The sequence below is a fragment of the Tupaia chinensis genome, unplaced genomic scaffold (genome assembly GCF_000334495.1).
Source record: "Tupaia chinensis unplaced genomic scaffold, TupChi_1.0 Scaffold000377_2, whole genome shotgun sequence".
NCBI lineage: Eukaryota > Metazoa > Chordata > Mammalia > Scandentia > Tupaiidae > Tupaia > Tupaia belangeri.
The window spans coordinates 1,980,720-1,990,517 of NW_006159876.1; positions in this window are offsets into that span (position 1 = coordinate 1,980,720).

Below are 9,798 nucleotides of genomic sequence, written 5' to 3' on the forward strand. Positions count from 1 at the left end.
GAACATGATCACAACGTTGGAAGATTCACGAGCGTTAGAAGACAGGGAGAGATGAGAATAAACTCCCCCCCCTCCCGAGGAAATCAGGCATTATGTAATCATTTCAGAGGGATGAAGACATGGATATTTTTATCATTGTAAGATATGCTATCCTGCCAGGGTATGAGGAGATTGACAGAGCCAGTTTGCTCTGTTTTATAGAGCTTGGCTACATCTGATTCAGAGAAGCTGGAGGCTCAGGAAGGCCAGACCCAGCTGGCTGAGTAATACAGGACGCAATTCAAGAACCCTAGAGCACGTCAGGCCGTTCCTGCACCCCGGCTAGAACACGTGAAGCATGCTACATGCCAGGTTCCCGGTCCCCTGGGGGAGGAGTAAACGTGGTTGCCATTGCTTTCTCCTTGCGTGTGTTTCGCAGGGCCACATTCTAGTCTGCATTTGAGGTGCCACTTGGGGTTTGGCTGGGCGATCCATCCTTGTCACTGAGAGCCTGTGGTGTGCCCCGGCCCCATCTTGGCCCGCCGAGGAAAGCAGTCCTGGAAGAAGCACCGGCTCAGGGTAAGATGAGAGCCTCTCTATTCTGAGCCCGACTTTGCTGATGCAGAGCTAAATTTAGCCCCCGTGTGTCTAATGTGGTCAAGGGTTCTGATTCATTGAACGTTCCGATGGATGGAGAGTTTCAGCAGTGTTCTCAATGAGTGAGATTTGCTCCCCACCCTGCCCCGTTTTACAATAGACAAGCTGGCTAGAGCATTAAAGCATCAAATGCCAGATCTTGTCAGAGCAGTGGAGGTGGTGAGAGCGTACAGAGCTGCTCACGTGTACTGAACCTACGACTGCTAGTGCAAGGGGGGCGGAAAACACCCTAACTCTGAGCTTGCCCACACCTTGTATGTCTCGTGAAGTAGAATGCTGAGTGCTCAGGGCCACATTCTAGTCTGTGTTGGAGATGCCACTTGGGGTTTGGTTGGGTGATCCGTCCTTGCACTTCCAGCCTGTGAGCTCTTGCAGAAAGGGTCTTGGCAGGTCTCCACGTTTCCTATTTTGACATTACCTGTGGCCGTCACTACTACTGCAAGTCTTCCCGTAGATATCTTTCCTCAGTTACGTTCTGGTAGAGGCGCTCTCTGGCTTGACTGGTTCTGATGTGCAGAATGAAGGATGCGCCAGGGCCGTCACCACAGCAGCGCCCCCTAGTGGAGCACCGTGGAACCCATTCCGGCTCCCAGGGATCTATCCACCACTCTACGTTACTGTTCCTTTTGGAGAAGCGTGGCTTTAAAAGCTGGCCCTGGGGTCAGCAAGTGGCGTAGTGGTTAAAGCGCTGGACTCCCACCACAACTACAGCTTGAGTCCTGGACCCAGTGGCTTGAAACTCACACCAGGCATGTGTGTGAGTGTGTGCCCAAAATCCTGAGAGGAGAATGGAGAAGGCATTGCAGTGTGGCCATTCCCCCAGGGAATGATTTCTCATTTTCTGTCTCTCTCTCTCTCTCTGGCAAGCACACGTGCCCTGTAGTGAAATCTCTTAAAAAAAAAAAAAAAAAAAACTGTCCCTCATGGTTATTAACTGCATCTTTGAAACACTGGCTTGGGGTGGGGGGGAGAGGAAAGGAAAATGTTCTTCTAAAACCCTTTGATGTGTATCCGTTGACAGACCCAACACTCCCTCCTACAGCTACAAATCCAGGAGGTCCACGCCGTCTCCTAGCTGGAACGCCCACTTAGTTCTCTCTCATAAATTCCTAGAGGGTGTGAGCGCTCTTCAGAGAAAGTGAGAAAGCACCCCCCGGGGGATGGTCACACCGTTCTCTCGGGATTTGGGGCACACATACACACATGACCTATGTGTTTTTAAGCTGCTGGCTCCGGGACTCAAAGTGCACAGTGGGCTGAGTGGGATCCAGCAGCCTTAACCATGCCACCAGCTGGTCCATGGCTTTCTCTTATGAAGGAAGTGACCAGTGATTGCCTTTGCCCTTACTGTTACCAACCAGGTGGCTTCAATGCTACGAAAATGAAGGCTAAGTGGACTTGAGGGTGGGGACATTATGGAAACAGCGTGGTTTAGGCACAAGAAGATTCTCGTCATTTGAAGTCCAAGGACACGGTCTGCTCATCCTCCCCAGCAAACCCTCAGGATGTCAGTGGGGAGGTGAGGCAGCTCAAACTGTTCTACCCTGGTGAGAACGGAAATGAGGACTCAGGGTGCAGCCAGCACTGGCCACTGGCTGTGGACCTCGCCTCGCTGGTGCCTGACTCTGAGTGAGGTGAGGCCAGGCCCCAGGAGCTTAGAGCCCAGCTCCAGTGGGATCGGGGCAAGCAAGACAAGGTTGCAAGAGACAGAGTGCCCTGCCCGGCCGGATGTGACGTGTGCTGTGGGGAGGAGAGAACGGACTGGGCTTGGGGGGGGTTGGCACAAAATCCTAGAGCAGTGGTTCTCCAACGGAGCCCACGTCTGTCACCAGAAAGGCCACCCTAGAGTTGCTGGTTCAGTAGGTCTGGGAGGGAGGGGGCCTGAGGATTTGCATCGCCCCCCCCATCCCAGGTGTTGCTGCTGCTCCTGCTGGCCCTGGGGCCCCCTGTAGAAGCACTCACTCAGGGAAACAGTGAGTTGAGCTAGTAGGTGAGTAATTTGGGCACACTGGCGAGTGAATGCAGCAAGGTTCTTGGTGAAAGTTGTAACGTGAACAGAGGTACAGAGCTAAGAAAGCTGGGGGATGTGCGGGAGAAAGCCCAGGTAGAAAAAGGTCGCAGGGAGGCTGGAGGACTTCCATTGTCCTCCCTAGCGTGGAGGTGAAATGGCGCCTAATGCACCAGGAAGACCAGGAGCAGCGCCCACAGACCTGCACCACCGCACGTCTGTGCGCAGAAGGCATCGGAGGCAGAGGGCGGGCCCAGCACTTGGTTAGTGGTTCCCGCCATCAGAGAAGTAGAACATGGGGGTCGTTTTGCCATGTTGCGTTATCTCGCATAGATGAGAGGGGGAGATGACATGGGAGAATTGTAGAACCGCTTAGATAGAAGGCAGTGGTACCGTAAGGACTTACGCTGGGCTCACAGGAAACGGGTGCAGATGTTCGGGAAGAGGTCCATGCCGGTGCCAATTGATTCACTTACTTGGCAAAAACGCATGATGGCCCAAAGCAGCCCAGGAGACAGGAAGGAAGTGTAAGCTGCTGTCTGGGAACGCGCAGCACAGAGGGGAGGCCGCACGTTCCCCAGGGTGGAGGAGACTGCGGCGACCAATCTGTGAGAGACGCCCGGAGAGGTCAGGACTGGCAGCCGAGCGTCAGCAGGAGGTAGCCGGGAGAACTGGTGGTGCCGTGAGGGAGGTGGGCAGCAGGGGTGGGGCCGCCAGGGGAGAGGGAGAGAGCAGCCGCAGTGGCGCAGAGCAGCTGTGCAGTGCTGGGCTGCAGGCCGGAGTGGCGCGAGCTACACGGGGCCATGGGGGAGGGCTTGAGCTCCGTGGTAGGGACCTCGGAGTCTGTGTGTGGGCTGGGGACAGCCACGGTCAGGCGGGTCACGAGGTGCATGTGCACGATGCCCGTATGGAAGGCAGGCTGCAGGCTGGGAGGCCAGTCAGGTGCCAGAGGGCTGCAGTAGAGGCCGGGGCCTGGGCAGAGCCATGGGAAGACGGCAGAGGAGAGGAGAGCGAAGGAGTAGCGGGCACACTGGCTTCTGCGAGCGCTGCTTGGGTAGCGGTCATGCCGAAAATGGTGCTGAAGGCCAGAGGAGATGATGGCTTCTAAGGGGAATAGTGGGTTCTGATTGTCAAACTGAGCTTGAGAGGCTCATGGCACCTGCACATCCCAGGAGGCCGCAGGCTCTGGGCACGAGTCTGGAGCTTGGGGGGATGTTTGGACTCCCAGGTACTGATTTGGGGGTCATCAGCATTGCTGTCTTGTGATCACAGGGCAGCACTGAGGTCACTCAGGAAGGGTATGCAGAGAACAGCTGGTGTCGGGTACCAGCAGGGAAGAGCTCCGAAGCAGCAGTGAGGCTTGGGGAAGCACAGGCTGTGTGAGTCCAGGGGACCGAGAAGCCCAGGGCCCAGGCCTTCCAGAAGGGAGGCGTGGTCAGCAGGAGCAGCTGCAGCAGGGATGACGGGGCAGGAGAGGAAGCATCTCGGCCATCAGGACGTGGAGAGCCGGAGGGCAGAGGCCGCTGACAGGAAGTGGGAGGCAGGAGGGAGGATGATTCTGTTTACACCTGTTCTGTTTTGGATCACATCTAACAGGTAGCTGGAATTTAGTCATGAAGTTCTAGGAACAGGATGACGAAGGTGCTCCTCTGAGAGCCAGCTGTTGAGAAACGCAGGCTACGTACACTGGGGGCAGGAGGGTGGGCAAGAGGGCCACAGAGTAATGGGAAAGGCAGGGGTGTGATGCAGGTCAGGGAGGCCACCTCTGCAGCCTCTCAGGCAGCGCCTCCCTCCTGTTAAGGCAGGTGGCTACACCCAATGAAGTCAGCCACAGGTGGCCCACCCTGAGGGATTAGTCAGCCTATCTCATCCCCTCCTCCACGAGTTGTGCTTATTCCAACTCTTAGAAATGAAACGGCATTTTAGATTTTAATCTTTTATTTTATTTTGGAGAGGTTTTTGCTACAGGGCGCATGCGCTCTCCAGAGAGACAGAGACAGAGAGACAGGAAGCAAGAAATCACTCCCCAGGGGGGATGGCCACACCGCAATCCCTTCTCCTTCATTCTCCTGTCGGGATCCTGGGCACACACGCACATGCACCTGGCGTGAGTTTAAGCCACCAGGACCAAGACTCGAACCGTGGTCAACTACATGGGAGTTCAATGACATAGCCATTACGCTAACTGCTGCTTCCATTTTTAAATTTTTTTTTAAAGTTTTGCCATGGGCGTATGTGTTCCCATAAGAGAGACAGAGACAAAGTGAGAAATCACTGATCTCCCCACCCCCAATGGGGATGGCCATGCTGCCATCCTTTCTCCATTCTCCTCCCAGGATCTTAGGCATGCACACACACATGCTCAGCATGAGTTTTAAGCCACTGGGTTTGGGATTCTAACCATGGTTGGCCATGTGGGAGTCCAGCTCTTTAACCATCATGCCACGTGCTGGCCCCAATCGTCCTGTTTCTTCACGAGCATCTTATGGGCTCAGTGCAGTGTTCATCCAAGGAAACTTTTGAAGTCATTTTTCTCCTTGGGAGTTCTGAATTCAAAATGAGTTGTCACAGGTGCCAACAAGGTCACCTGAGCTGGCAGGTACGAAGCCCTAGCTACTTGTGAATCTAAAACTACCTCCATGCCTGGGGCAGGACGAATCCGGTGGCATGTAGACTTGGTGGCAGTGTGGAAGAGGCAGGCCAGGAGAGGACTCGCTGGAGCATGAGGTGCTGGGCTGTGGGGCTGGGCAGCGGCATTCAGTCATCTGCTGCAGGCCTTGGAGGCCCTGGACCCCGTTGGGAAATGCACACACGGCGGCAGCCACGTCAGCGGGACCTGCGGCTTGGCAGTGCTTAGAGGTAGCAGGCAGGTTGCAAAGCTGACCTCTGCGCAGGCGCCCCGGGCCCCTGCTGTCCCTGAGGGGTGGCTGGCCCTGCGTGTGGCCCTTGGTGTGTGAACGAGGGCAGCGGGGCACTGTGTGAGGACCAGCGGAATGTGGGGCCAGGAGCCTCTGGTCCCGAGCTCTGAAGCCCCTGGGACCCTGCAAGGTGCGTGTGTAAATCCCTGCACACAGAGATGGCAGCAAGAATCAGGCGAGCTCGGCACACAGGAGCTTGTGGGTGACAAGTTTATTAGAAGGGCACTTACAGGAGGGAGCAGGAGAGGACACGGGTCTTTAACAACAAGGGCACATGCTGAAACAGTGCCCTGCTTTCAAAGTACAAAAGTTAGAAAAAAATCTAAAACACTATAAATACATACATGCTTTTTACAAAGATATTAAAAGGTCCAGCTGGCTGAACAGTGAAGGTAATCAACACCCTCCACGCCTGCTCCCCACCCCGCACACCGAGCACGAGTCCAGGACAGCCACGTCGCAGCAGCAGCAGTGGTGGTGAGTGGAGGCCGCCCGGGGAAAGGTGGCTCCATCTCTGTAACGTTCCCCCACCGAAGAGGCCTCGGTTCAGAGGACCCCTGGGGCAGGAACCCGAGGGAAGGGCTGCAGTTTGACTCAGAGCTGCCCGTCTATAAACACGGCCACTCGTCCAGCCTGGTTGGATGCTTCTGGTCAGGCAGAAGAGCCACGGCACCCTCTCCCAGCACTCAGAACTGGCTGTGCCGCAGCTTTCCACCCACTGTCCTCGGGAGGACAGCCCTTGCCAGCTTTCTTAAGAAAATTAAATAGTTATCTGTCTGAATGGTTTTAAGAAATTTTTACATAAATATAAAAACACCAGGATGCTAGAGTATGCATTACTTCTGCAAAAAGAAAAAAAAGAAAATCATTTACAGAGTCGCTGAGAATTTCCGATCCAGTTTACATGAGAGGTGAGCTTTTGTGTGATCGCTGTGTTTCTGACGAGCTGCCTGGGCGTCAGGTCGTTGCCGCTCACTGACACCTCCTACCAGGGATGCCTCCCCTGCCTTTTAGAGCCACACCCTCTCGTGTACTTTCCTGCTCTCCCACCTGCTTGAAAGGTGGCTGACGCTCCTTAACAAGGTGACAGGCATTGTGATGACTTATTTGAAGAGGTCCTGCAAGGGAGTACTCATACCCCACGAAGAAAAGTGGTGTCACCTGGCCTCACAATGGGAGCGTGTATACATTTTGGAAAAACTCCCAGCTCCGGCCCCTCAAGTGACACAGTAAGAGGGTGCAGAGCAAAGCGCGGCCTGTCCCACTGCGTGGTGGACAGTCCCACAGCAGCTGCAGATGGCTCTCCCTGTCCCTCCTTTTGAGGAGTGAAGAGCATGGTGTAAGGTGAGTTCTGACCCTGTGGAGACGGCCGTGGAGCCTCAGAAATGCCAGCCGGGGGCTCACCATGAGACCAGATCCTTACCTTCTCTCCAGACTGCCAGCGCGTGCCTGCCGTGGCCAGAGGACAGAAGGCATGCCTCCTTGTTCAGGTTTGAGTCAAAGCATTTAGCCTAGAATACACCTGGGCTCTAGGAAGGCACGGGAGAGGGGGCAATCCAGAACACGCTAAGTACATGCGTGCTACAGCTCCTTTTAATACATTAATGATGATTTAAAAAATAATCACGGTCAATAAAAATACAACACAAGGACAATGGAGAAGCCTGCCAGCAGCCTTGGCCTCGTGGGCTCTTCCTAAGGTGAGTCCAAGTCCCTGCTCCCGACTCCAGGCCTGTCCCGGTCAGCCCTGTGCATCCTGGCAGGACGGTGGCCAGCTGAGGAATGTTCCAGCGCAGCCTGTGACCAGTGGCTGGGGCGGCCACCTGCGCGTGCTCTAGAAGGACCTACGTTGCTAAAGACGGTTGCGAGGAAGGGGGTAGAGGAGGGGATGGGGAGTAACAACAGGCCCCTTGAGTGCTGACGACAAGGACCTGCGTCCTTGCACTAGCTACGTGGGTCAGTGTCACCGGCAGCAAGGCGAAGCCGTCACGGCTGGGAGCCTGGGCAGGGATGGGAGGAGTAGGCCTGGAGACCCCCCTTACAACTGCTGCCCAACAGCCACTGGCATGCACTCAACGCTCAGGTTTCTCCTCGCCTCTTTTTACTATCCTTTACACAAGCCTTTGAGTGCATAAATGCCATTCATCCGACCAGATTTTAACACTAAGAAAGCTAGCTCTGTGACGTCAGGACACTAATAGCCACGTGCCCAAGCTCCTGCGCAGCTCCGTAATGGGAGTGGGCGCTGTCTCCTGCCCTCCCAGTGTGACCACGCCTATCGTAAGTGATGCCAGAGGTGGGCCTGTCTATTTCACGCGTCCTCCTGTCAAGAAAAAGGCCAAGAGAGCAGCCCCTGGGCCAGCACAAACTCATGCCTCTTAGAAGCCGCCTTCGGGCTGAGCATTGAGGGTCTGAGGACACCATCCAAACACAGCCAAACGTGCCCGCCGCGCTGCCAGGGTGGGGCCGGACCTGCAGCTACTCCCGAGTCCCCGTGCGCCGCAGGAAGCCAATGGGATGGTGGAGCGGGTGGAGAACACAGGCCCCCAGAGACCGCTGCCCACGTGGCTTTTAGGAGATGGGCCATTTTGCTCCTGCAACCAAAATGGAGTATCACACCTAGGGCTCAGGGCTGCTGGGAGCGTCAGCACACAGGAGGGCCGGGGCTTCCAGGGCTTGTGAGAAGCAGCCCAGATCATCACTCGCCAGGTTCCAACGAGGCCCACGCTGTGTGGCGCTCAGAAGAGTGAGGGTTTCGCATGTCCGGGTTCCCCGTCAACGCCCTCCCCACCACGAGAACTCACAAGCCCGGCAAGGTGCCCCCTCCCTCTTTCCTGTGTCCTCAGGAGGCTTGGGCGGCAGCTCTTTCCTGGGAGACTCGAGGCTGGAGCTGCGGAGGTACAAGGTCCTGCGGGTGAGGCCCCAGGAAGCCCCCCGACATCAGACAGCATTAGAGATTTCATCACATTGGAGGTTCACAACCTGCCCAAAGTAGACGCTGCTCTTCACCTGGAGTAAGACAGGACTTCCATAGGAAACCCCTTTATTCTTCCTGGTATAAATCCATGCCAAAATGTGGGCCAAGTCATTTCATATAAAAGCAGCAGCGAAGAATGAAGTACCCATCGTAGGTGGCGAATCTGCTGTATGCTGCAAAGGCCAGGAAAAGGAGGGCTCTTTTTTTCTTTTTTTCCAGTTGAAATAATTTATAGTAGCTTCTCTTCTAATTGCCATGGGGGCAGTCTTTATTACACAGTCTCAGTGCCATAGTCGTCACTGAGGGTCCTCTACCAGGAGCCGGATAATCTCATACCCCAGGGGGAAGATGACAGACCTCTGCAACAAGCCTGCAATTTTCAAAGGTGTAAAAACATTTTAATAGCCCTTTTCATTTGCCTGTGTTGGCCTGAGATTTCTCCCTTCTGGTGGATTTACTTCTGTCCGTTCCAAAAGGATAGGCAGGTGGTGTCTCCTCAAGGAAACCTGAAGACGTTTCACCGTGCCCGAGAGAAGGGAGAGGAGTCGCTGCTGGGTTCCATTCCGGTTTCCCAGCCAACGTGCCGACCCAGGATTTAAAAATAGAAAACAAACATTTAGAAGCTCACACGACAGAGCTGATTCCACCTTTGTGATTCTGACCACGTGAACCAGTACGGCCGTGTGCATCAGTGTGGCGTGAGCGGAGGTGTGCTCAGGGCGGTGCCCTTACCCAGCACCCCCAGGCTGACTGCCGCATGCTTCCTGGGAACACATCCGGTGTCCGATCTCCGTGAGATTAACGCGATAGTAGGAACTACACACGGCATACGTGTGCACCTCCACAGGTCCTTCCACCCTTCCAAAGTGAGAAAGGACGAATGCGGAGCGTCTTTCAAGGGGAGGTGGGCTCCCTCCAATGTGTCCCGCTGTCCGTGCAGGGTCTACACACACGCGCTCAGGCCCGTCAGTGTGCTCCGCGGTGGGAGGAGATGGAGGCGCCCTGTCCACCCCGAGTCCATCCGGCTCACCAGGGGCAGTCTGCCAGAGTGGTGGTGCCGGCTGGGAATGGTCCATCCAAGAGGCGCTTGTCACATGCCCAGGGAGCTGAGCGCATGGCCTCTCGTGGTCCTGCAGGCTTGTCCCTCCCTGCAACACCCTCCACGGTGAATGCCACCCCCGGTCCTGGATGGAGGGGCATTTATGGGACTGTGGACATCCCAGATGGCTGTCATTAAAAAAAAAAAAAAAAAGACACAG